Genomic DNA, 23954 nt, shown 5'->3' with positions numbered 1-23954 from the left:
TTTAAGTTAACTTGCTATTTTTTCAAACCCTGGTTCAAGCATCACCTCCCTGGGAAGCCTTCTGTACACACACCCCACCCCAACGTCACCCCGGGTGTAGTTAGTGCAGTCCATGGTGGTCCCATGGCTCCAGCACACACCTCTGCCAGAATATTTACCTGGTCTCCTCCCTCACCAGGCACTCACCTCCCTGAGAGCCTGATACCTGCCTGACTTTGCACACCTGGCTTCTGGGCAAGGTAATTACAATATAGTAGCTCCTCAAGAATGTTTTGAAGGAAGCAATAAATGGATTATGTTAATTAATAAATGTATATGTTCATCTTTCCTACATATCATTTGGGCAATTCAATCTGTTTAATTTCCTAATTTCAAGATGTAGCTGTTTTAACTTGCATAAATCTACTTACACCGAAGGTGTGTTGTCTAATTTACTAATATCTAAAGATTAAATTTGAGTATAATATATAATATAAAGGAACATTAGACTTAAAAAAAAAGTTGATCTAATATTGTATCTGTAGTTTATTCCTTAATTTGTTCAGTCAACATTTAATGAGCACCTTCTATGTCCCAGTTATTGGGTAAATAGCGGGAGGATAAAAAGCTGCCTTAGACATGGTCTCTGCCCTTTTCAGTAAGTTTTCAGTCTGGAGGGGGGACACAAGTACACAGATGGTTCCAGTTCTGTGTCAGAACTGACATGGGTGCACGCACATAGGAGTGACACCTGAATAAAACTAAACCAGAAGTCTATTGCCTCTTTAGCCCCAACAAGAAGAAAAAACATTGATACAAAGCACAGATCACATTTCTGCATGTTCCCATAAGTTCCTCAGTGGAGAACTGAGAAATCCAGCATGTGCAGGAAGCAGTTGGGTCCACTTTGTCCAGCAGCTAATAGAGTTGCTTCTAGCCTCCTCTACGTTTAGTAGAGGGTGAGAAATGTTCATGGTGAGACTTTCCTTTGTAGTGGGGATGGGGGTGGTGGTTAACCTAATAACACCACTTTGTATTCTGAAATTATTCTTGTGTTTTCTTACATTTATATCTACATCTGATTAGATACTGTTTTCTGACCTCACTTCATCACTGATAGAGCCACATGCCAGAGACTACCACATTTGAACTACATTTATTCTGGAAGCTTTTGAAAATAGCGTTCTCATAGCAGTGAACAAATTCAAATGGTATTCCTTCAGGTCTGTAGGAAGAAATTGTCAGCATGGTCAGCACAAGAGAGGATATGGAAATTGTGCCTTTCTTTATTGTAATATTGATTTCTTTCTCGTGTCTTTGGAACTGATTACGATGCCTCCACTAATGGCTGATTTGGCATGGATTGTTTGAGGCTAGGAAGGCAGTAACAGTATCTTACATCTTAGCGCTTTACGGGTTTCAAAGCCCTTTCTTGTTCACTGTTTATTTTATGTTAATAATGACTTAGTGAGAAGGGGTGGGAAGGTACTTTAGTCCCTGTTTTTGAGATAAGGATCTTGAGACCCATCTGCCTGAAGTCACACAGCTGATAAATGATGGGGTGGGATTCAAATCCATATCTTGTCTTTCGGACTGCAGCTCTTTCTAGAACCCACATTGCATGCATATGTAGAGAAGAGACGAAACACTTTTAACAAAAATGGGGTGGTGTAGTGATTTCACTTCTGAGCGGTGCTGGCATTTCCTTGGTCTTCAGCTTTTCAAGTTTAGAAAATAAATGTGATCAGCCTACTAGTAGTGACTAGCGTGCACTTCACACTAAGCAAACCCAGAAGGGACAAAACCAAAATGCCAACACACTGCAGTAGCAAGAGATGTGAGTGGCAAGAGCTGAATCCGCTGGTCAGTGCTTTTGCTCAGTTTAAAGCAATGTCCTCGGACGTAGACATTAGGAATGTACAGTTTGCTTGTGAATTTAGACTCTGAGGCAGGGAGGTCGGGTTAGAGTTCTTCATGATCATAGTCATCAGAAATGAGAGCCTGAGATACCTGCTGAAGTAAAGAGCAAACTGTCACAGGAACTGGACCTCTTGAGTCCCATGGTCCTCGGCATGACCTGAGTCCCCAGGCCCCTGTGATGGGACGTTTTCCCTGAACTCTTTCTTGGTCACCCCTCATCAGTGTCCTAGTCATTTAGTTACATGGCTTTTTTCCCCTTACTGGACATGAAATTAGTAGACGTTACATTATTAGATTATTACTAGACATTAGGTTATTACCTTACTACCAAGACATGTGGTTATTAGATTGTTGTTCCCTGACTAGATTATGAGATTTTTATAATTAGGGACTGTGTTCAACTCACTTTTGATTTGATTATATTTGTACATTGCTTGGTTGATGAGTTGCTAGCCCAGTACCTCCAGGGTACAGGTCATTAAACAAATGTTTGCTAAATGGTGACTCACAAATGTGTCTTTTTATAACTTGTGTTTGATGACAGAGTATGGAATAGTGATTAAAATGACTTTTCCTTCTTAAATAACTGACAATAAAGAACAATCAGAAACAAGAAAAAAATATATGCCCCAGATTTTTACAGAGTTTTTTTTCTTACTGTCTGATGGTTAAAAATAGAAATATTATTGTTGTGCTGCAACGTTGTCCACTGGCAAAACAGAAAATGGTTCACTTTCTAGGCAGCAAGTTAAAAACACAGCTGTTCTTTAGATCTACATTTTAGCTGCACCACTGCAAAATGGTTTTTGCTCTTGGCCATTTTGGGATTTGGGCTAAATAATTATAATGATGGTATTGATTTTAGAAGGACAGATTTTCATTTGGTTTTTTATATACATCTGTATAAAATTTTTTTCAAATATAAAAATAATTATATTGTTAAAAAATAAGTTGACCAGCTTAATCTCATTTTATTTTATTTATTTTGTGAGGGGGAAGAGAGTAAAGGGGGTCAAATATATGGCTAATCGTATTTTAACTTTTAGAGAATTTTAATGCCGTAAACTCTGTCACTTTTATTCTCTCTGCCCCTGCCCCCAAATTTCGCTCTCCTGTTTTCCTTTCAAAATACTTTGAAAAAAATAACTCTTCAAAAAACAACAAACACACAAAACAAAACAAAACAAAAAACAAAAACAAGCTCTTAGAAAACTTGAATTGCATAATCATTGATACACTTATATAATTTCCCATATTCCATCAATTTGCTGGGAGTTTTTTTCTTTTTAAAATAAGAGTAGGAAAATTATACTTCAAAAAATCAATAGTTCAACTTGGGTTTTAAAGGTTTTAGGAGTGTTTCTTGGGACAGTGGTCTGGAGCCTAGCATAGGGGTTGGAACATACCAAGCCTTCAATAAACATTGTATTTTGGCTGTGTGGGTGGGTGGACGCATGGATGGGTGGGTGGGTAGAGATAAAGTAGATAACATGTAGGTAAAACTTCTTGCTTTTCTTCCTTAAAATGTGATAACCAAGCCATACACAAGTAAATGTTACTAACAGTAGATACAATTTCATTAAACGATCCCTCGTTAGGGTGAATATTCATGCACGTGGTCATAGTCTTAGGCACTGAGAACCAACTCATAATTAACTGCTGTTCTTTTTAGTTGTTTCATGTAAAACTATTTTAGAAGGTATTTTTATACCTTCTTTTAGTTTTAAAGGCAACAGAATCTTTCTGCTATTAAAGCAAAATTAATTATAATTGAATATTATTAAAGTTCAGAAGATAATGTTAATGAAATATCACCAGAAATGAAAACTGACATCCCAATGAAATGTATTATATATGGGCTCTTTTTAAATGATTTGATTGAATGACTCATACAAGTTCAAAGTCAGTCCTTATTAGACTTATCACTCTCTGCTCTTTCATTCTTCCATCCAATCTTTCAATAAATATTTGCTGAGAGCCTATGTATCAGTCACTGTGCTTTCATTTCTAATCTCTTTATTTCACAAGATTGAAAGATTAAAATTATTTTTCATCAACAGTATAATTTGGCAGTTAAGGCTTTTTTCAAAATGGGTTGATTCAGAAACATTTTTTATTTTTATTTTTAAGTTTATAAAGTATTTTAAGATGTGGAAGTTTCTTAATACAAATGTCCATTCGTGCTTTCTGAATTGTTTTCACAGTATCTTTAATTTTTCTAATTGGCTCTCCCATGTAGATTTTGCCTGAAGGAGAGTCAAGGACCTAAAATATTTTATGTTTTAATTTATATGTATAATATATGCATAATTATACTCTGGCCAGAAGCATGAAACTTGCAGTTTAGGCCATTAAAAGAAAGTGATTTTGAGAATTCTCGTATCTTATGATATTTTTAAAATCTGTGAACACTCGTTGTAACTTGAGATTTCTTGAATCTAAAAACAGAAATTGTTTCTGGATATAATTATATGTAGAAGCTTAGGGCAAAAGCTACTTTTTTCTGTGGTAAAGAGCTCTTCATTTTTTAGCTTCCATGTTTTTTCATCATTTATGAAAGGTGGAGTTGAATACCTACTTTTTGGCAGGCACGGTTGTAGACACTGGAAAGTCAGCAGCAAATGAGATGAAACGTCTACTTGCCAAGTTCTCAGGTAACGAAGGAGTGATTAGCAGAGTGTGAGGCCCAGTAACCACCAGTATGAGCCCAGGAGGGAACACATAGTTCCATCCATCAGAAGCAATCTGAATGCCCTGTGCTCTTTTATGAGCCTCATACAAAATCAACTGCAGTCTATGGGGAAACATATGCGTAGGAAGATTTAAAACTCTGCCATCTCTCGGATGAATTTTTCAATGCTAAAGCTTAAGAACAAAGTGCGGCTTCTTCCCTGTGCCCCATGATGTGTTTTATAAAGACCACAGAGTCTGAAGAAGAGAAACATTTGATACTTAAGTTCAAAAATTGGTGGAGATAGGACGTTGCCATGACCACACTGAAGCCGTGTTTCCTTTTCTTCTGTAGCTAATTGCTAGCTAAGTGCATTTGTATGAAGAACTTAAATCACATTCCCCCAAGATCTGACTTTATATTCTTTAATTGTAAGATTCGATCTTTCTTCAATTCTAATTGAAGGTTCCACATCCCCAAGGCATTGTTGAGTTATACTAAATGCCTTCCTCTAAGCAGCTATTCTTCTTTCCTTGGGAAATATTTATTTTCCAGTTTCTCAAAACAAATTAACTGTTTGAATTTGTACGTCAACTCTTAGGAAGTGGATCAGGGTAACTATGTAGAATAATGAATGTTGTCTGAAAATATTCATCTGTTAATAAAGAATTGGTAAAGGGGGAGAAATTTTGCTTTTCGGTATGAAACGTGGGTTAGGTTTACCAGATGGTTTTGTAGTTGCGGGCAGGACACCTCCCATTCTTGTAACTCAGGTTAATGAACTTTAAACTTCAGAAATTGGTTATATGATTGTTAAGGTTCCTTCCCATTCTAAACTTATACGATAGTACCCTGTGAACATGAAAGGTTTGTAAAAATGTGTCTAAAAAATGCCTGTGGGTAAACTGTCTTCTCTGATTGTAATCTTTGTATTTAATTGATCACGTTTATATTCAGTACTCTAGTCCTATGTCAAGAACACATTAGGGTCAGTGAATTTTGGTCCTTATGGAGCTTTTAAATGCTATCAGATTAATTACCCGCCGTTATTTCTATTTCATTTTATATTTATATCTACATAGTAGTAAATGAAGAAGAGAGTTACTTCAGTTATCAAATTAAGGCAAACTAACCACTAGATAAGTAAATTGCCTAGATTTGGTCCCTTGATCGAATAAATGAAGCAAATATGAGTTGTCGGTAACTATTAATATTGATGTGAACAATATATCTATTATGATTTTTTGTTAAATTGAAAGATATGGATTTTTGGTAATATTTAAGTTCAAGCCACCTAAATAAATTTGGTATCATATAAAAATAGCATATTTTTAGTGACATCAAAATTTTTAGCTGGAAATGGGCATACAGATCCATTGGTTCTCAACCTCATTTCAATTGTGAAACCCTTTGTTCAGATAAAGTCCTAGCAGGATTCACAATAAGTCAAACAGAGGAAGGATCTTTTCTGGTCAGCACAGGAGGTGGGGTGGTGCAGGAGAGTGAGGTATCTGGAAAGAGCTAGATGGTACCCAGCTTAGCCTTTCTACACATAGCATCTGATCCTGAAGGACTCCAAAGACCTCAGTTTCTGAACCAACCTTATGCTCCAATCCTCTCTTAGAAATAAGGTATCAGAGGCCTCATACAAAGTGATACACTCTGAAAGAGTGTTGAAAATTCGGAGAAACCTTAGGCCTTCTTTCTAATGCGTATTTCCCCACTGTCATCTCAGTCTATAGGCCTTTCACGGTTTGATCTATTTCCCTTGACTTTGGCTGAATTCAAATTGGCCTCTCTCCTTTCAAGGTGTGGTGTGATAGCACTCAGTGTCCATGGTGGGTACTCGCTGCCTAAGGGATGGGGCAGGGAGGAAGGACATGCACTGGAGGAGGATGGGTGTGGAAGGAGCAGTTAATGACACGTCAACGGCAGACATGTCCCATGGACCACTGGTCCTACGCCTTACATGAATTCTCACAGGTGATCCTCACATCAGCTCTTTTTGTAGACGCTATCATTGTCCTTACTTTTCATAGGAAGCCAACAAGGTTAAGTGACTTGCCAGTTCACTCTCCCTCAGGTTCAAATCTTCATTGTGCCTCTAAAGCCCAGTCTTAACCACTGTTAGTTAAACAAGGAGGCCATTACACTGAGGTGGCTCTAATGTCAAGGCATCCTTCATAGGGAAACCAAAAATCTAAGCCTGTACGTGTCTCAAGGTTACGAAATTAAAACCACAGGACAACTAGACACAATAGGCCCGCTAGGCTTTAAGCTACAGCCAATCAATAATTCCCTTTCTTTGCTTCCACACTTTATAAAAGTCTCTCCCTGAACTCTTGTCAGTGGAGCCTCCTAACCACTTCTGGTTTGGCTCTGCCCTATTCGAATCAACTTTTGCTCAAAGTAACACTTAAATATTTAGTATCTCTCAGTTTATCTTTTACTACTACTAAGCTCTACTTCCTCTCAGATGTTTATTAACATAGTACCTCTCATCTTACTTTCTTTTCAGAAAGGTATTCCCTCCACCTGCATGGATACACTGGCTTTTTGTTGTTTGTTTCTCCTCTGATAGAGGAGTTTTACTCAGCTGACATTTAGAAGGCAGGTGAATATTGCAGAAGGGGAGCTAGAATAAGAAAACCTGCTTTCTAGGCCAAGTTTGCTGGTTGATTCAGATAAATCATATTGCTCTCTGAGTCTCAGATCCCCATAAAATGTGGGATTTGGACAACATTTTCATTACTGTTTACACATTGATTATTAACATCCTAAAAAAATCCCATAGAGATTTCTTATCAAGTCACCATTATAAAGAAGTCTGTTTATTAGAGCAAAGTTATTTTTGTTATTGTGCAATATTTCTGCCTCAAATGTATGTAATGTATATCCAGGTATTGAATGGATACCATCTTTGAGGATGATTTCCTTAGATTCTGATATTGTCAGATTCTCAAATCAGATATTTTGAGATTCTCAAACTGGCTAAGAATCTCTCTTACAATTATGATAAGTACAGTTATAGATAAAGAAGGAAAAAAAAAGAGGGATAGTTTGATGTTATTTTGTGTCCTTTTCAAGTTCAAGACTTTATATTTAAACACAGAGAATGTTAGTGAAGATAATAAACAAGTCATGTCCTCTTTCCATCTCGCATGAAATTACGCTCAGCTAACTTCCCTAGATTAAAATGTGGGCCTTGCAATGAATTTCTTTTAGGGAAAGTAGGAATAACTTAAATAGCACAATTCTTTTATCTGCTGAGTTTTAAATATAATTTGGGCAGATTTTGAGGGAGTCTTAGACTTTTTTATCTCTTCTATTGTTGTCAGAATTTAAGTCTTGTACTATATGTGGGGAGATCCATAGGGATAAAGTAAAATAGGATCAGGATTGTTTCTTTAAAAAATAATTTCAACTGTGGCACCCAAACCATCATATGTGTGGATGTCATGAGTTATAGCAGAGCTCCATACAGGAGGGGAAATTTGCAGCGCAGAAATTTATCCTTTATAATTTTTTTTTTAGAGTATGAGTAATAAAATCTGAGTCTTAGGAATGCTTCATATCTGTGTAGTGATTTCTGTATCCTCATGAAATACCAGCTTGTCGTGATATTGCCATTTCTCATTATGAAAAGAATTCTGACTTATATTTATTTTTCATTCTCATTTTTGCTCAGCTGAATACTTCATTAATAGCATTATATGTGAAGATGATTTTTGTACATGATTAACAAAACAAGTGCTGTTTCTAAGGCCGAACTTGTCTCTTTATGCTTGTATTTCTTCACTGCATGTATTGGGGAACTCTAATTTATAATACAGCCTAACAGGATTCCATTCAATATTGTGTGAGAGTCTGTGGATTTTGATTGATCTGCCTTTTTAACTTGCTTTTTATCGTTCCCTTGTTATTTAGCATTTATGTCATCCCAAGTAGAGGTGTCGGTGGGGGCAAAGCACTCATTTATGCATTTCCTTAACAGTCACTCATCTTAGATTGAAGTATAATCATCTTATTTTCCAACTTGGGAAACAGAATAATGGAAAACTTGCTTCAGGTCATCGTTGCACTTGAACTCTCTATTTCACTGGCTAACAGCACTTCAGCAGCAGGGCACTGGGAAAGCACTCAGACCCAAGAGCTAAGAGGTGACCTTGTGACCTTCAGTGACTTCATTTATAAAACAAGAGGTCCCTTCCAGCTCTATAAGTACATATTGTTTATAATAACCTTAAACAAACAAGCTCAAAACTGCTTCAATATACTTCCTTGTACAGATACAGAATTCACACAGAAATTTCATGATATTTTCATGTTTACATCATGTGTGTCAAACTATGGCAGATAGACGGGTGCTAATTTTACTTGGATCAGAAGTAAAACTCTATGGAAGGGTTCTTAGGACTCGTATAAATTCATAGATAATATGAGACTTTTTTTAAACTTCTACATCAAGAAAAACTCATGTATATTAAGAAGAAAAATAATTATTCTCTTGGCAAAAAGTGTGTGTGCTTGCACACATGTGCGTTTCTATACTGAGATCTGTCAGTTCTGTTTGGAAAATCCTCCATGTCCTTGACTAAACTTGTGTACCAAAGTTTCCTATTTTGTTCCAATTTTTATTCCTATTTGTAGATGTTTTGGGTAATTGGTTTAGTTAGGCATCAATTTCTATTAAAAAAAAAATTCACATGAGTGAAGACGAGTCTTCCGATATAGGCTTCCCTTTTCCCCTTGATACTTTTGATTTCTACCAGCTCATTCTTCCTGTCCAGTTCCACTTTAGTTGGGAAGCTAGTATAGTGGAATGCTTTGTAAATGATGCCATCCTTTTATCTTCAGACGCACTTCCAGCTACATTTGGAGGTCGTTTCTCTAGTGAACTCCCTGAATGAATGACAGGAGAAATACTTATGTGAAGCCTTGCAGCGGAAATGCGTGTCTCACATAGACCTTCTTTCAATTATCCTGCAGTTCAGATGAAAGCTCTTGGGGTAATTATCCAGATAATTCAAGCAATTTTAAAAATCATTTTCTTCTTCATCAGAAGACAGCCAAGTCCCCTAACCTTAGTCTTTGAAGTCTCCATTCTTTGAGTCACCCGAAGATTGTCCATCTCCTGGTGTAGTTAAAAGAAACTAACGGTGATCCCAAGAACGGATCTTGAGTTGATTCTATGTAGGTTCACATCTGTTGCCTTTTGCTTTCTGGTCTCACAAACACTGTTCTCCCTGGGGTTTTATACATGGGAGGGTGTGACAGCCAGAGACACCCCCAAAACCCAAATCCGTTTGTGCTGTATTGGTTGTAAAAATAAATGCTTTTATACCAATCTCAGGAGGGATAGTTTTTGTAGCAGAGATTTGCTATAAGAGGATGGCAGCAAAAAAAAAATTATTATCACATATTTATTTTTCAATGAACTCAGTTTGGCAGAACTGAAAGTCATTGGTTTATAAGGAAGATAAGGAATCCCGTGGACAAGAGTTCACGGATGTAACTATAGATCGAAAATGAAGAATATTTTGGCAGCAATATTATTACAGAAATTTCACATTTACATTTCAGAGAAGAATATTCTTCTCACAAGAACTCAGAGTCGATGGTCTCCGGGTAGTTCAGTTTCTCTTCTGCACATAATACAATATTGATTTTCATGCTATTTAACAGAGCAGTATGGATGTCAGTGTTTTTTGCCAAGAATCATGGAAATAAAAGAAGTTTTGAAAGGAACTGAGGTAAAATGAGCTCCTAGGGTCACAGACTGGATGAATACACTGTAGCACCATATTCTGGGTGTGCCCTGCTCAGCACGTGCCCGCCACGTTCCGTGTGAGGCCTTTCTGTTACTGTACCTGAGGCAGCTGATAACACTGCCACGGTCCAGATCATTAGCTCCTGATAACGAAGGAGCTAATGGTTGGTGGAATGGTTCACCCATTTTCATTTGGACAGTGCGCCGGATTTCCCTGGTGCTGTGTGGTTTCCCCATATATACTTGACAATCTGCTTAGAATAAGGTTTCTGTCTTTGTTTCCAGGGACAGCTAAAAATATTTTAAAAACAGAGCAACAGCAGAAACTCCACTGAAGTCTTGGAAAAACCCTCCTGAATTATGGTTTTGAGTTTCAAAAGTAATCATCTAAACGAGCCTGGAGGCAGGTTTCATGCCTGTGTGCACATCTGTGCATCTTTCAGTAAAGAAACTCCTTCCTGGACAGGTCGTGGCTCTTTTTCTAACATGGTGGTGACAGTGATTAATGAGACCTGACATGGTGGCACCTTGAAGAAGTGACGGTGTGGCTTCTTGGAGCACCAGAGGTCATGGAAGCTTTATTATTTATTTCACATGTGGAAATAAAAGGCACTACATGCATGTTAAAGCTTTGGGTTTCCTTCCTCCTGTCACCTAACTTCCCAGGAGCTCCACGCCAGCTCTTTACTGGGGGTTAATTCTGTAGGACTGCCTCATATAGACAACTTTGTGAGATCTGGTGCCTAAGCCCCCCTTGGAATCATTTAAAATTATTAGTGACACAGCAGACACGATTTGATTCACATTATACTTGCTCATAATGGGCTTTGTGATGAATGCTACTTTAGTACGTTTCCGGTGATACTTGACAGCTAGACCATCTAGGAATTAGGCTGCCTCCACCTAATAACAATTTAGGGAAAATGAGATTCCCCAAAGGAAATATGTATTGCCTTTAAGCGGTGAATAGAAAGGACCAAAGTTAAAGGAAGAAGAAGAAAAAAAGACTAAATGGCCATTTCTTTGAAATGGAAGTAGTATAGTATAGTTTGTGACGCCCACCAAATTTTCATTTTGTATTAATGGGCAAAACAGGCCCTGGCTAATTGCTTTTACAACACCTACCGTGTGAAGAACTTGGCCATCATGCCCACTTCAGCATCTTTTTGCACATGGCTGGAGGACCAGTCATGGAGAGGAAGTTCTATACTAATGGGGAGAAAGGATTCTTTCAAAAGAAGGTTGTAAATTTTTACCCATTTTACACTTAGAAGCCTGGTATTCATTTACTATATGAATTAAGTGAAATTTAGGTGACAAATCACCTGTTGGGATGAATTTTTCAGTAGATAAACTCTCTGAACAGTTTAGCGATAGGTTTCAAACTATGAGTTTAAGCTAAGGAAAACAATTGGTTTTACATTACTGTAGAACTGCTTCACAGGGTAGGGTTTGATATGTTTTTTTAAATTTTGATTCCTGGATTTGAGTCATGAGAAGAAATTTTTCCTTTCACATAGTCGCATGATTCAAAGTCTAGGACCCTTTGACTTTGATCTGAGACGTTCACCTAAATTTACTATTCGATGTTCTCCAAACAAAATTATGTTCTGAGGTTAAGTTCTTCAGTTTATCATTAATTTCTGTTGTAGGAATGTTACATATTGCTAGTTAAGAATTATTCAACATCCATTTCATATTATGGAGAAACTTTCTTTGAAGCTTGAAAGCTGTATTTTACCCTGATACTTTTCATATTATATTTATATTTTACATATTTAATTCAAGTACAATCATGTAGTAAAATTTAGATTAAATCACTGTGGAGTTGAAGTTCAAGATGTAAATTGCAAATATCATAAAACATTTTTCTGATTTCTGTTCATTGTTATTCATGATACTGGTTAGTAAGATATAAGTGATTATTCCTGGTTCTGTGTAGGGTTTTTTGGAAGGTATAGTTTTGTTTCAGTGAATGAATGCTATCCTTAGTGTATGAGAATAGTAATTAGACTGTCAGAATCATGAAAAATATGGAGACGAAAAATTCTAGTTTTGAGGTTTTCTTTAAAAACTGATTCCTATCCATTGTGTGGAACAACGCAGATTAGAAAAAATAATGTCATGTTCTCTATTGTAGACTTAATTCCAATATCCATAGACAGATACTTTGAGGCTTTACTTATCCTTGCATATTTTACTCCAATCCCAACCTTAAAAATTCTCTAGGGTCCTGGTCATTTCTATTAATTTCCTCTTTTCTGTCATATAACAATAGCAACAGACAACAAAAGCAACGAAAGTGATAGCCGACATGAAGTGCTATGTTGTGAACATTCTGTTAAATTTTCATACGTGTCATTTGATTCCCACAGTCATCCTGTAGGCATGGCTGATATACCCACTTCACAGGTGATAAGGCGAGGCTCAGAGAGATTTAATGATCGCTGAAAGTGAGAGGCCTGCTAAGTGATGGCTACTGAGCTGGGTTCCAGATGTCTTACTCCATCATGGGTCACCTGTCTGTTAGGTGTGCTGCGGACAGCTTTGTGTGATACGTTGGTACTTAACTGCCCCCCTTGTTGGTTGTTAATTAAGAACCTTCAGGCCCTCACCAATGGTTTGTTCACATCATAAGCATACACAGGGCTGAATAACACTAAATGATACTTCTTTTTTTAAACTTAATTAAGACATTAGCGTTAATGGCTCATCCCATGGAGTGCAACAGACATGTTAAATTATTCAAATTATTGTATTGAAATTATTTTAGACATTTGTTCTTTAATTTGGCATTTAATTTTCCTGCTGGATGATACCGTACTTATAGATCGCCTTACCAAAAGTACCACCTCAAGTCACCGTTCCTGTTTTGTTTTCCTTGAATAGCATCCCAGACTACCAGAAATGACGTATTTACTTTTTGTTTATGGCTTCCTCCCACCATTTCCATTAGAATGCTAACTTTATTAAAGCAGTTTTCTGTTTTGTCCACGGCCGTGTGTCCAATGCCTCGCTAGAATAGTGCCTGGCTAGTTAAAGGAATATCAACTGAGTGAATGAACGACAGAATGAACACCAATTGTTTTTAGTTATGAATTTGCAAAATATCGCTATAAAAATATTTACTGTATGAGACAGTCATCCGTGACCTTGGTTTTGCTAATGAATGCTGAGTTCCTGACAACAGTTTATATGAGTGGAATACTGACTGATAATATAAAATTGGCAAACTGAGAATGTGTGTGTGTGTGTGTGTGTGTATGTGTTTAATTTGGGTGACTACAAAACTATAACAAAAGCCAGTTGTAAATATTACCATGTTTAAAAAGGTTTAGTTAAATATAGATTGCTTAAATCAAATCTTGAAAGTACCTCTAATTCAATCTTTACCTCTAATTCAATCTTTATCCTCACGAAACCTTGGATAAATCTGTTCTGGGGGAACAAATGAAAATAGTGTGTTGTTAAGATATCTTTTTCACTTAAGACAGTTTTTCCCCCCACTTTTATGGATTACATCTACAGTAGTAGAATAGTGTACAGATAGTGAAAGGTGTACAGATTATGTTCTTAATCTTGGGTATTTCCACTTGGAGAACATAGAAAACCATGTAAAGTTGGTCCTAAGAAGTTCTTAATATCTGAAATTGCCACAGACTTTTAAAGATAATGTAAAATGCTATAATGACAACAAAAAGAGGAATAATAAACATTAGGATAATTGACTGCAAGTGTTGAGCAAAGTCCTCTGGAAAATGGGCTTGGTGTGGCTGGTGGGGGCCAGACCTTACTGTTGCCTGTCGATAGTCATCAAATGGAAAGCAGTCATTAAATTACGTCAACATCTGTGAAGCATGTGTCTTTAGTGAAGCCTAGATTGGACGGAAGAATCTGTGCTAGAAATTTACACTTAGAGAAGACCGTGTGTTTCCCTAAATACTTTAGGGCGTAAAAATGCCCTTGTTATAGGGAAATTGATAGACACTGTTAAGGGGGAAAAAATTGATGCAAACCAAAGCAATCCTGTTAGTCAAGACTGGGCAAATATTGTTGGTGGCAAGTTCCAGCAGAAGCCTGCCGAATCCATGCAACACATATGAAATGAGCAACATTTCCTTAAAAATTTAAGCTCTATATACTAGATTCTGTTATACCATCAGCAGAATTGGAAGTATTTAGTATGACTCAGAGCTTTGAAAGGGACAGCATTGCAAATAATTCTTTGGGAGTTCATTATTAACCAACAGAATTATTGCTCACTGTATCTGAAATAACAAATCTATGGCCTTGACATTTAATCAGAGTGTGAAATGTTTATTGAGTCTCGCATTTGAGATTATTACTTCAGTAGCGCCCCATTAAAGCATGAGGACATTAAAAATTTCTTTCAGACCAAGTAAAATACAAAGTGCTTGTTACACATGCACAGACTGTTTCTATTCATGATTTCACATTCGGTTGCCTTTTCTTGAACATGCTTATTTTGAGGTTTTTAATGAACAGAATTGGCTTTAATGCGAGTACACAAAGAACAAACCAAGCCTTTTTGTTGTTGTTGCATGTGACAAAGGACATAGACTGTTGAGCCCTCCCAAATCTCCCTGTGGCTGATCGGTTGAGTGTAAACTATTTATAACAACATGTTGAAAGGAAGTTTCTACCTCCTGTAGGGCTGGTATTGTAACATAAGACAATTGTACACGCCTACATCACTTGAGTTGCTAAACTTTAAATAAAATGTTCTGAGTCCAAGAAGAAAGGAAGGATGATAAGGAGGGAGGAAAGAAGAAAGGAAGGAAGGAAGGAAGGAAGGAAGGAAGGAAGGAAGGAAGGAAGGAAGGAAGGAAGGAAGGAAAGAAAAAGAAGGAAAGAAAAAGAAAGAAAGAAAAAGAAAGAAAGAAAGAAAGAAAGAAAGAAAGAAAGAAAGAAAGAAAGAAAGAAAGAAAGAAAGAAAGAGAAGGGATCTCTGAATCTCTGTCACCCTTTTTCACTTTCTAGTGAGAGAATCTCTAAATATTGTCTATTCATGAGCATCTGCAAATCACATTGCAGCTTGACTGTCTCTTCTCTGATTTAATAGAAACTTTGATTGTTTTCTCGGATTTACATCCAGAATAATTGTTTTTGCATTTTAATATAGTAAGAAGTAGACTGAATAAATGCATAACATATTAGAACTGCTATTAAGCAAATGATTCTATGTGGTACTATTGAATGAATGTTTTCCTTTTTTCTTGTGAACAAAACACACATTTCTCCAATTACTTTTAAATTGATTGTTCTCTATTGTTGCCCAAGGAAAAGGCAAGAAAAAAATCTATTTGCATGTTCATTCCATTTCTTTAATATGCTGCAATGGAGTGGCAGAAAACTGAGCAGCATACAGGCAGGTCTTTTCCCTCCAAGACCTGTAAGGGACACTGTTATCTGCACCCTGGACGCACAGTACTTTCCCACCCTGAGACTTTAGCTCCTGTTACCTTACTCTTATTTACATTGCAGATCCCCAGTATCTTTCAGCAGCACCACTGCACCCATCCTCGCCCTGTGTGTGCGCCTCAAAATAGTGAGCCCCTAATTCAAGCGTAGGGTGCTGCGAGCCCTGGAGGGGGTTTTCATATGGCAGGAGTGGTGTGGATAGAAGAGCTATCTGCTTGTCTGTCTGTTTCTTTGTGTATTTGTTTTTTAAGTGGATCATTTTTCTTAGAGAACCTTCTCCAAATCACCGAGCTTTCAGACAGAAGAGAGTTCTACTGTTTCAAGGGAGGAGAATTGAGCTCTTGCAAAAGGAGTTGACCTCCCCACATCAGACAAACATCTGGAGAATTTAAAATGTTATCAAACCTGCCGTCGAGTAAGGAGAACAATGATCCGAGCTTACACTGTTCCATTTTTTAGGGCTTTCCATGTTCTACCATGTTTCCCCGAAAATAAGACCTAGCCGGATCATCAGCTCTAATGCGTCTTTTGGAGCAAAAATTAATATAAGACCCAGTCTTATATTATATAAAACTTGGTATATATTATATTATATTATATTATATTATATTATATTATATTATATTATATGAGATTCGGTCTTATATTAAAATAAGACCGGATCTTATATTAATTTTTGCTCCAAGAGATGCATTAGAGGTGATGATCTGGCTAGGTCTTATTTTCGGAGAAACATGGTATGCATTTGCCTCCATTCTTTTAATTCCCAATTGAGAAGTCAGTGGGAAAGCCATGAGTGTTCCTCCCACTTTATTAAGCGTGGAGTAGTTCCTTTCCACTGTGCATAGATGTTGGTACGGAGATGTGTTCTAAGGCCCTGCACAGTGTCCCTATGGACAGGTGACGTTATGTGTTACTGAGAGGTTAAGAATACGCTTCCAAGAAAATGAACAATCCCCTGTTTGCACCTTGCTCCTGTGTTCAGTCCAGAAAAATCAGTGTGCCAAAGCTGATGCTTTAAGAATTGAGCTCTCAGTGTGTTCCTTGGAGTATCACGCATGGGTGTGGTACATCCATCAGTGGAGTTAAATTGGCTAAAAGAGCAGTTGATGATAAAAGTGGGGAAGCTATAAAAGACAATGGCCCTATCACATTCGTGGGACTCAGGCAATCTATATCCACCTCTTTTATATTTCTATGGATTTTTTTCTTTCCATTTGCATAAATTGGTAGTATACATAATAAAAATGCAAATGACAGAAAGCAAGCCCATTTTTAAAGCTCTGAAAAAAATAGACCTACTGTCAGGAGATCTGTTCTCTTGGGGCGGGAGGAACAATACAAATACACGCTGTATTTGTGTCTTAGAAGGTACTTTGAGGGTTCTTTTTTCTTCCAGCAAGATAAATAGCACGTGGCAGTTGCCACAGCAACCCATTTTTGTGATGTGCGGAATCAGGATGCAAAGTAGATGTAAATTGCCAGTCAATAAGTTTCTGTTGTCATCGAAGACGGGGACATATGCAGTCTCATTTGGACAATTTATATACTTTCGTGGTATTTTGTTCTCATCCGCTCCTTTCTACACGATGTCATGACTTAGTATGTTGTCCCTGGGCTGCACAATTTCTGAGTTCCATACATGATGTTAATGGGAAAAACTAGATGTCAGATTCACAGAAGGGTGTTGTTGCCAATGAAGGTTATTTGACATCTGCTTTGTCATTTTCCAGCATGTGGACACATGGATTCTTTGTTTTATCTCATGAAGAAGAACCAAATTCATTTTTAAAAGGCTCTTTAAAAGATTTTTATAATTATTTTTTTGGAAATACATATATTCAATCTATGGAGATGAGTCCATTTTTTTGTCTCCATGAGTCCTTTGCTGTGGAAATAGAAATCACTTTTTGAAAGGCTACAGTCATGATTTTGCTCTTTGCGTGCTGGCAAGTGGACCCACATTTTGGACCCAACTCACTTCTAATGCTATCATACCTACAACTCCTCTCCTTTCCTTTATTCTCTCCCCCCCCAACCCCCCCGCCCTTAATAGATAAGATATTTCCTTCCCTCTGCTTGCTTTTCCTTTCTCCTGCAGTGTTCTAGAAGAAGTCATGACTCTCTCATTCTTAGGAGACTTTGCCCCTGCTTCCAATGGAATGGGAGCCTGGGTATTTGTGTGCATATTTTTAATTTGATAAGTAGTGCAGCTTATAGTTTATTAGAAAACGTTAATGTCTTTCCCCCCCGCTGCCCTTCGGCCAGTCCTCCATCCATACTAACAACCCTTCTTTTCTCTACATTTAAAAACCTTTCTTTAGCATTTTTTTTTTAAAGACCATGTAGGGGGATTGATGATGAGACTTTTCCATTACTTAGCACTATTTTAAACTATTGCTAGCAACCATGCTGAGTAGTTTTGTATATACGTATCCCCTCCCTTTTTAAACAAATATTGGCAGCTTTGAAGTGATAGCGTTAGTTACTAAACTGACAGGATAAGGGTACTCAAAATATATAAACTTGGAACACTAGCAACAGATGTGAGAACATTTCTACAAAAAGGGGTGGTATTTGGTAAATCTAAAGCAGATGACAAAAGAAATTGTTTCATTTTCTAGAACAATACTGAATTGTAGCTCACAGAACAGTACATTTCTTGGACAGCGGAACACAAGAAATGGGAGACAGAGAATTGTATGACTTCTATCTCTTCTCTACCTGGGTTTTCATCATTTCCAACTGCAAAACTAGCTCGAACTCTGAGAAATGAAGACATGTACGTGCATGCGTGAAGGAAGGAGAGAAGGAATCTTTCAGCAGGAGGATCATTCTCTCGCGAATTGGGCTTTTCAAATTCAAATTTGCCTGAATATAGTAGGCCCCAAACCAGAGATATGAGTGGTCTTACTCTCAGGAAATTAAAATGCAAATGTAGCCTGCCCCCCCCCAAACCTGTATTACAGGAATATCTCTTTTCACTGTTCCCCACACTTACCCCCAAGACTTTTTAAGTATCCAATGGAAATGCTTTATCTTATTTTCTTGCCCTCTGGCTCTCTCAGAATGGTGTTCAGGAGAGGCCTCTTCCTCTTTGTCTCTGGTTGATTCCTCATCTATTAAAAGGTGAGTGATAATAGTACCCCAGAGGGATGTTGTGAAAACAACATGCATCGAAATCTCTTAATCCAAAAAATAGTTCTTAAGACTGAACTGGAAACAGAGAAAATAATCACTAAATGGCAATCACTATCAAATGAATAATAGTCATAATAATGATTATAACTTATAGAAGTTGTGGTAACTTAAACCTAGTCTGGAGGTGAAGATGTGAGAAGAGGAGAAATGACAGAGTAAAATCAAGCTATTTGAATGGAATTTGACTGATTTCCATAGATGGTTGTAGAATTTTACTGGACTAGTAGATTTTTTTTTTTCCTGGTTATTTCTATGAAAATAACTCTTAAAATGCACCTCAGCATTTGTCACCTCAGTTATGGCATGTCTTAGAAGAAGAAAATTATTGGTTACCAGTTACAAGTAAGTGTGGCTGAACTGAATTGAAATATTTATAAACTATTAAGAACTATTACCAGTTGGCGCATTTTAAAAACCATCCTGTGTGTGTGTGTGAAGTGTATGCAAATGTGCGTACACACTTGTGTGAAGTTGCCACTGGAATAGACAGAGCTATAGAAGTGCATTTGTTACATATAAATCTACAAAAATGCTAATATACAAAAATCTACAAAAATGTTAATACCACTATTTTGCAGTGACAGTTGTCACTTCTCGAGATGTGTTACACTTGGTGGGGAGACAAGTCTGACAGAGGTTGTTCAAATGTAATTTAGACATTATTCCTCACAAGAGGGATTTTTCAAATGAGTGAAGAATGAATATAGCCTGTGAAGTCATGATGACCAGTGGACACTTGATCTTGCTATCGTCAGCAATTTCAAGTTCTTATTTTAGCAAACTCAGGGCCTTGTGTGCTTATTGTATGCTACGCTAGTCTATATTAGTCTGTTCTTTGGGGAGGAAACTTACAACAATGTTTTTATAAAAATTAAAAAAAATAAGTGTGTGATGTGATTTATAATTTCAAAGGTTGTAATTATTTTGTGTTATAAATCTTCTTAGGGCCCCAGCAAAGAGGATTGGTGCAGAATGGTCTCACAGTCTTTTCTCTTTGGGGTGGAATATCCAAGAGGAATAGAAATTTCCAGTGGAATAGCCCAAAGAACGGGATCATTCTATTTCTATTTTGGAAACATATGGAACTTGCTTTTTGTACAGTTGCCTTTTTTTTTTTTAAATTTGTGGTTTTCTGTTTAATATATTTTTTCTCTCTCTCTTTTATTTTCCTGATTTAAAAATGAAACAAAACAACTCTCGGCTAAAGTCACTTTAGGGCACAAATTCAAAACCCAAGTCCCAAGAAATTAACATGCTTGATACAGAGCAGAAGCAACACATTACGGTCAATAAAATGCCAGTCGAAAGAGGCATCTTGGAAAGTGACTGGATGATATGTATTGGGCCTCTGCCAGACTCCAGCTGCTAAGAGGTTGTCCAAACATGGGCCCTTCACAGAGAAGGCACTGCTGAATTTCTCTATAAGGTTGAGTTTGGGAAATTTTGGTCATCACAGTGCTTAGGAAAATGAATGATTTTTTGGAACATATGGTCCAATCCTTTCTGAAGCTCTACCATCACAGTCAATGTTCTGTGAAATAACCACTAGGCAAGTATTGAATCACCTGGTTTCTGGTTCCAATTATGTATTTCAGGAGTGAAGTCACTTTGAGCAAGTGACTTCATATTTGTAAAATCTCTCTTCATTTCATGATTCTGTTGTACCAGTTTTAACTCCTTAAATTATTCAGTGGCATTTGAAGGCAAATCAATAGTCAGCGTAGAATTCATTCATTCATTACGCCAGTGGGAGTTTCTGGGTGACACTCAGTTGAGTCCCATGTGGAATGTGGTATAATATTTGAAAATATTCATGAACATGTGGGAGAAAAGGATTTTGTCCATTTCTGGTAGACACTTCTCCTCAGGATACATAATTTTCCACCCTATAGGTATCTGAGAGTCAAGAAGTCACGATGGATGGTGGACCTCTTTAGACTGGGGGTACTAGAAATAGGGGCTATAGTTACCTGAGTATCACAAGCATGTTAACTAAGAGCATCTACTTGAACGTGTCCATCAGATCCCGTACAATCAAACTCTACATCATTTGCCATATCCTGTTCCCAAACTTCTCTCGGGAAAAATACAACACAGTATGCCTCCTGTATGCGTATTTTCTACAAATTCAAGCAACTCATTGCTTATCACAAATAAACAAATTTTCCTAAAACTAAAACAAAAATATCAATGGACAAGGAAGAAGGCCTTGAATCTTTAACTGCTAGTTCTGAAACTTTGTGCAAAGAATTACTAGGGATTTTTAGGTGTTACTCTCAGAGATTCTGTGCTATAAAGAAGCACCCAAGTGCATTTGATGTGGATCATCATAGATGTAATAAACTTTACTTTTATGTTAAAAGTGAAACAAAATGCATATGTATATAATCTAGATAATGAATGTGGTTATCCATACTTTTGGGATATGATGCCATCAAAGACCTTGAGAGAATGACACCTGTTAAGATGAGAACCATTAAGACGATAGGTAAGTAGGTAGGTAGGTAGATCGATAGGTCAATAGATTTAGTTCTGCTTGCTGTGTCATTACATCATTCCTTTCAGTATCTCAAGGTTCTGTTCATTAACACCGGCTGTATTCATGGTATTGGGTAAATGGCCATGATGTAGTATGTCTAAATGAATGACTAAGTGGTGTATTATTTTAGAGTATCTCTCCTTTCAAAGATTCATAGACGCCACTATCAAGTAAAGTACAGCGTAGCTCACTGACTGATAATTAAACATAATTATGTCAAAAGGGAAGCCCCATGCTTCAGTGAGGTTGAGAACTCAATACATCTTTACGTTCAGCTGGTGTGGGAAGCAGTGGAGGCAGCGTGCAGAGACTGAGGTACCCGTCTAGATAGGACAAATTCTTTGTGGAGCATATTTGAACTTATAACTGTTCATCCTCTTTCCGAGGTGTCCAAAACACAGAAACATATAAAGATGTTTTTGAATAATTCGCAAATCTGGTGAGCAATGTCCAGAGGTGAAGGATAGGGTTGAAACAGTGTTCTACATGTTCAATTTGCAAGATATTTATGGTAAAGAAAACTTTCCTTATTCCTTTTCTCATTTCTCTTCCCTAAGAAACAATAAAGATCTTAGATTTTCATAAGTCCTTCTAGAATTCAACCATGGTCATTTTTTTTTAGACATTGTACTTCTGAAGTTACACACATTAATGAGAAGGTTTAAGTAGGAAATCTGCAAGTAATACTTTTATTTGAGATTAGTTGAAGTCTATGAAATGTTCATTTTATTATTCATGAAATACTAATCAGGTTGCACGGTGTGTTAACCCCGTAAAGTTTGGTTCATTATTATATAAGCTTTCCCGATCACTGCTGAGGAGCTTAAAACTATGGAAAGGGCCTGTGGCTGGATGTTTCTGCTTAAAAAAGTAAAAGGCTTCCCAGAGGAGAAATATGTCGTGCTTCTTCTAAGAAATATATGATGTGAGAGGCACAATAGCATAGTTTAATAGAATGGGCTTTGGAGTCACACCTTCAGGGTTCAACTCACGGCCCTGCCCCGGGGGAAGCTGGGTAAATGCTTTCCGTTTTCAGCCTCTGTCCCCTCCTGGAGCCGTGAACTGAGGTGAGATGAGGGATGTACGGGCTTAGCCGGGACCTGGGCTGTGGTGTGTGGTGAATAGCTGTGGTGCAGCACGCCCGCTTCCTCCTCCTCCCCATCGCTGTATGTGACTGTGACAAGGAGCGGGTAGAAACAATCCAATCATTTCATTCAAAATTGTACATGTCCTTCCTTATTTCCTGCATGTGTTGAGTTAGGTTATTCATGATGCACAGACATTACCCGGATTTCATTTTTCAGTTGCCTACGGACTTAAAATTTTCAGAAATATCATCATTCTAGAAAGAAAATGCTTATGGACATGAGCTCTCTAAACTCCATTCCTAATCATTGGGAGAATCCTCAGTGATATTTTGGCCTTAATTTTACATTCAGCTGTTTCTATGTAGGACAGTCCCGTTGAAAGGCTCCCCTGATAGCTCTTCCAGGCGGTCACTCAGTGAGAAGCACTTACGTTTTGCAAACAGCTGCCATGGAACACTTTACTGAAGTTTTAGGTTTGGCTCAGCACACTAGGTTTGAAAAGCGGATTAGAGCTCTCATCAATTAACTTTGCCGAGCTCGAAGCTTATTAATACTGAGGAGAGTTGATGGATCCCATTGAAAATTGATGATTCTACTAGCAGGGAAATTTGCAGGCTGTCTCTAACTCCCTTGTGTAGAAGAGAATGCACAAGGAGAGGAAGGATCCACAAATTGGAATTGGACCCAGAGAGGGATTGTTCTAAAGACAATGTTGAGATGTTTGCGAAGCTTTGCATTTTTTCTTTGTGCCAGTTACTACACTGCATGACCTCAGGTAAAGAAGCGTGTCGAATTCTACTAGACAGAAAAAATGGTGAAAGGAGAACACTGTAAGCTGCTAGTTCACGGATCTGGCTGTGAACCGGACTGCAAAACTCATTTTAATTAATCAAATGGGTGCTGATACTTAATTATATGTGAATAAGTAAATTGTCTCTCTTCTCTCAGAAACACACGATTTCTGAAGAAACAATGAATGCATGCTACAAAGAGATACTATCCTAGTGTAAGCACAATGTGTGGAATGGAGTGATTGCATTTTGGTAAACTCTGACTCCCTGAAGGCAGTGTAGACCGGCAGTATTTAGGTAGTAGCAACAAGAGACAGTGTAGACCAGCTGTATTTAGGTAGTAGCAACAAGAGGCAGTGTAGACCAGCTGTATTTAGGTAGTAGCAACAAGAGGCAGTGTAGACCAGCTGTATTTAGGTAGTAGCAACAAGAGGCAGTGTAGACCGCAGTATTTAGGTAGTAGCAACAAGAGGCAGTGTAGACCGCAGTATTTAGGTAGTAGCAACAAGAGGCAGCGTAGACCGGCTGTATTTAGGTAGTAGCAACAAGAGGC

At 37.5% G+C, this 23954-nt stretch overlaps 2 protein-coding genes across 5 annotated transcripts in view; one reads left to right on the top strand and one right to left on the bottom strand.

The window, feature by feature from the left end:
* The window catches only part of IMMP2L (inner mitochondrial membrane peptidase subunit 2), a 538968-nt gene that overhangs the window by 336548 nt on the left and 178466 nt on the right, over positions 1-23954 (top strand). The window lies entirely within an intron of this gene.
* The window catches only part of LRRN3 (leucine rich repeat neuronal 3), a 36254-nt gene that overhangs the window by 4593 nt on the left and 7707 nt on the right, over positions 1-23954 (bottom strand). Inside the window, exon 2 of one of the 2 annotated variants that reach the window (XM_074341009.1) lies at positions 11466-11549. The exons of the other annotated variant lie outside the window; for it this stretch is intronic. The gene's annotated coding sequence lies outside the window, so the exon portion shown is untranslated. The remainder of the gene's footprint in view (positions 1-11465; positions 11550-23954) is intronic. 2 annotated transcript variants of the gene reach the window in all.

This window comes from Rhinolophus sinicus, linkage group LG09 (assembly GCF_036562045.2).
Source record: "Rhinolophus sinicus isolate RSC01 linkage group LG09, ASM3656204v1, whole genome shotgun sequence".
Lineage (NCBI taxonomy): Eukaryota > Metazoa > Chordata > Mammalia > Chiroptera > Rhinolophidae > Rhinolophus > Rhinolophus sinicus.
The sequence above is the reverse complement of the archived record's forward strand: the minus strand, read 5'-3'. Positions and strand labels throughout refer to the sequence as shown.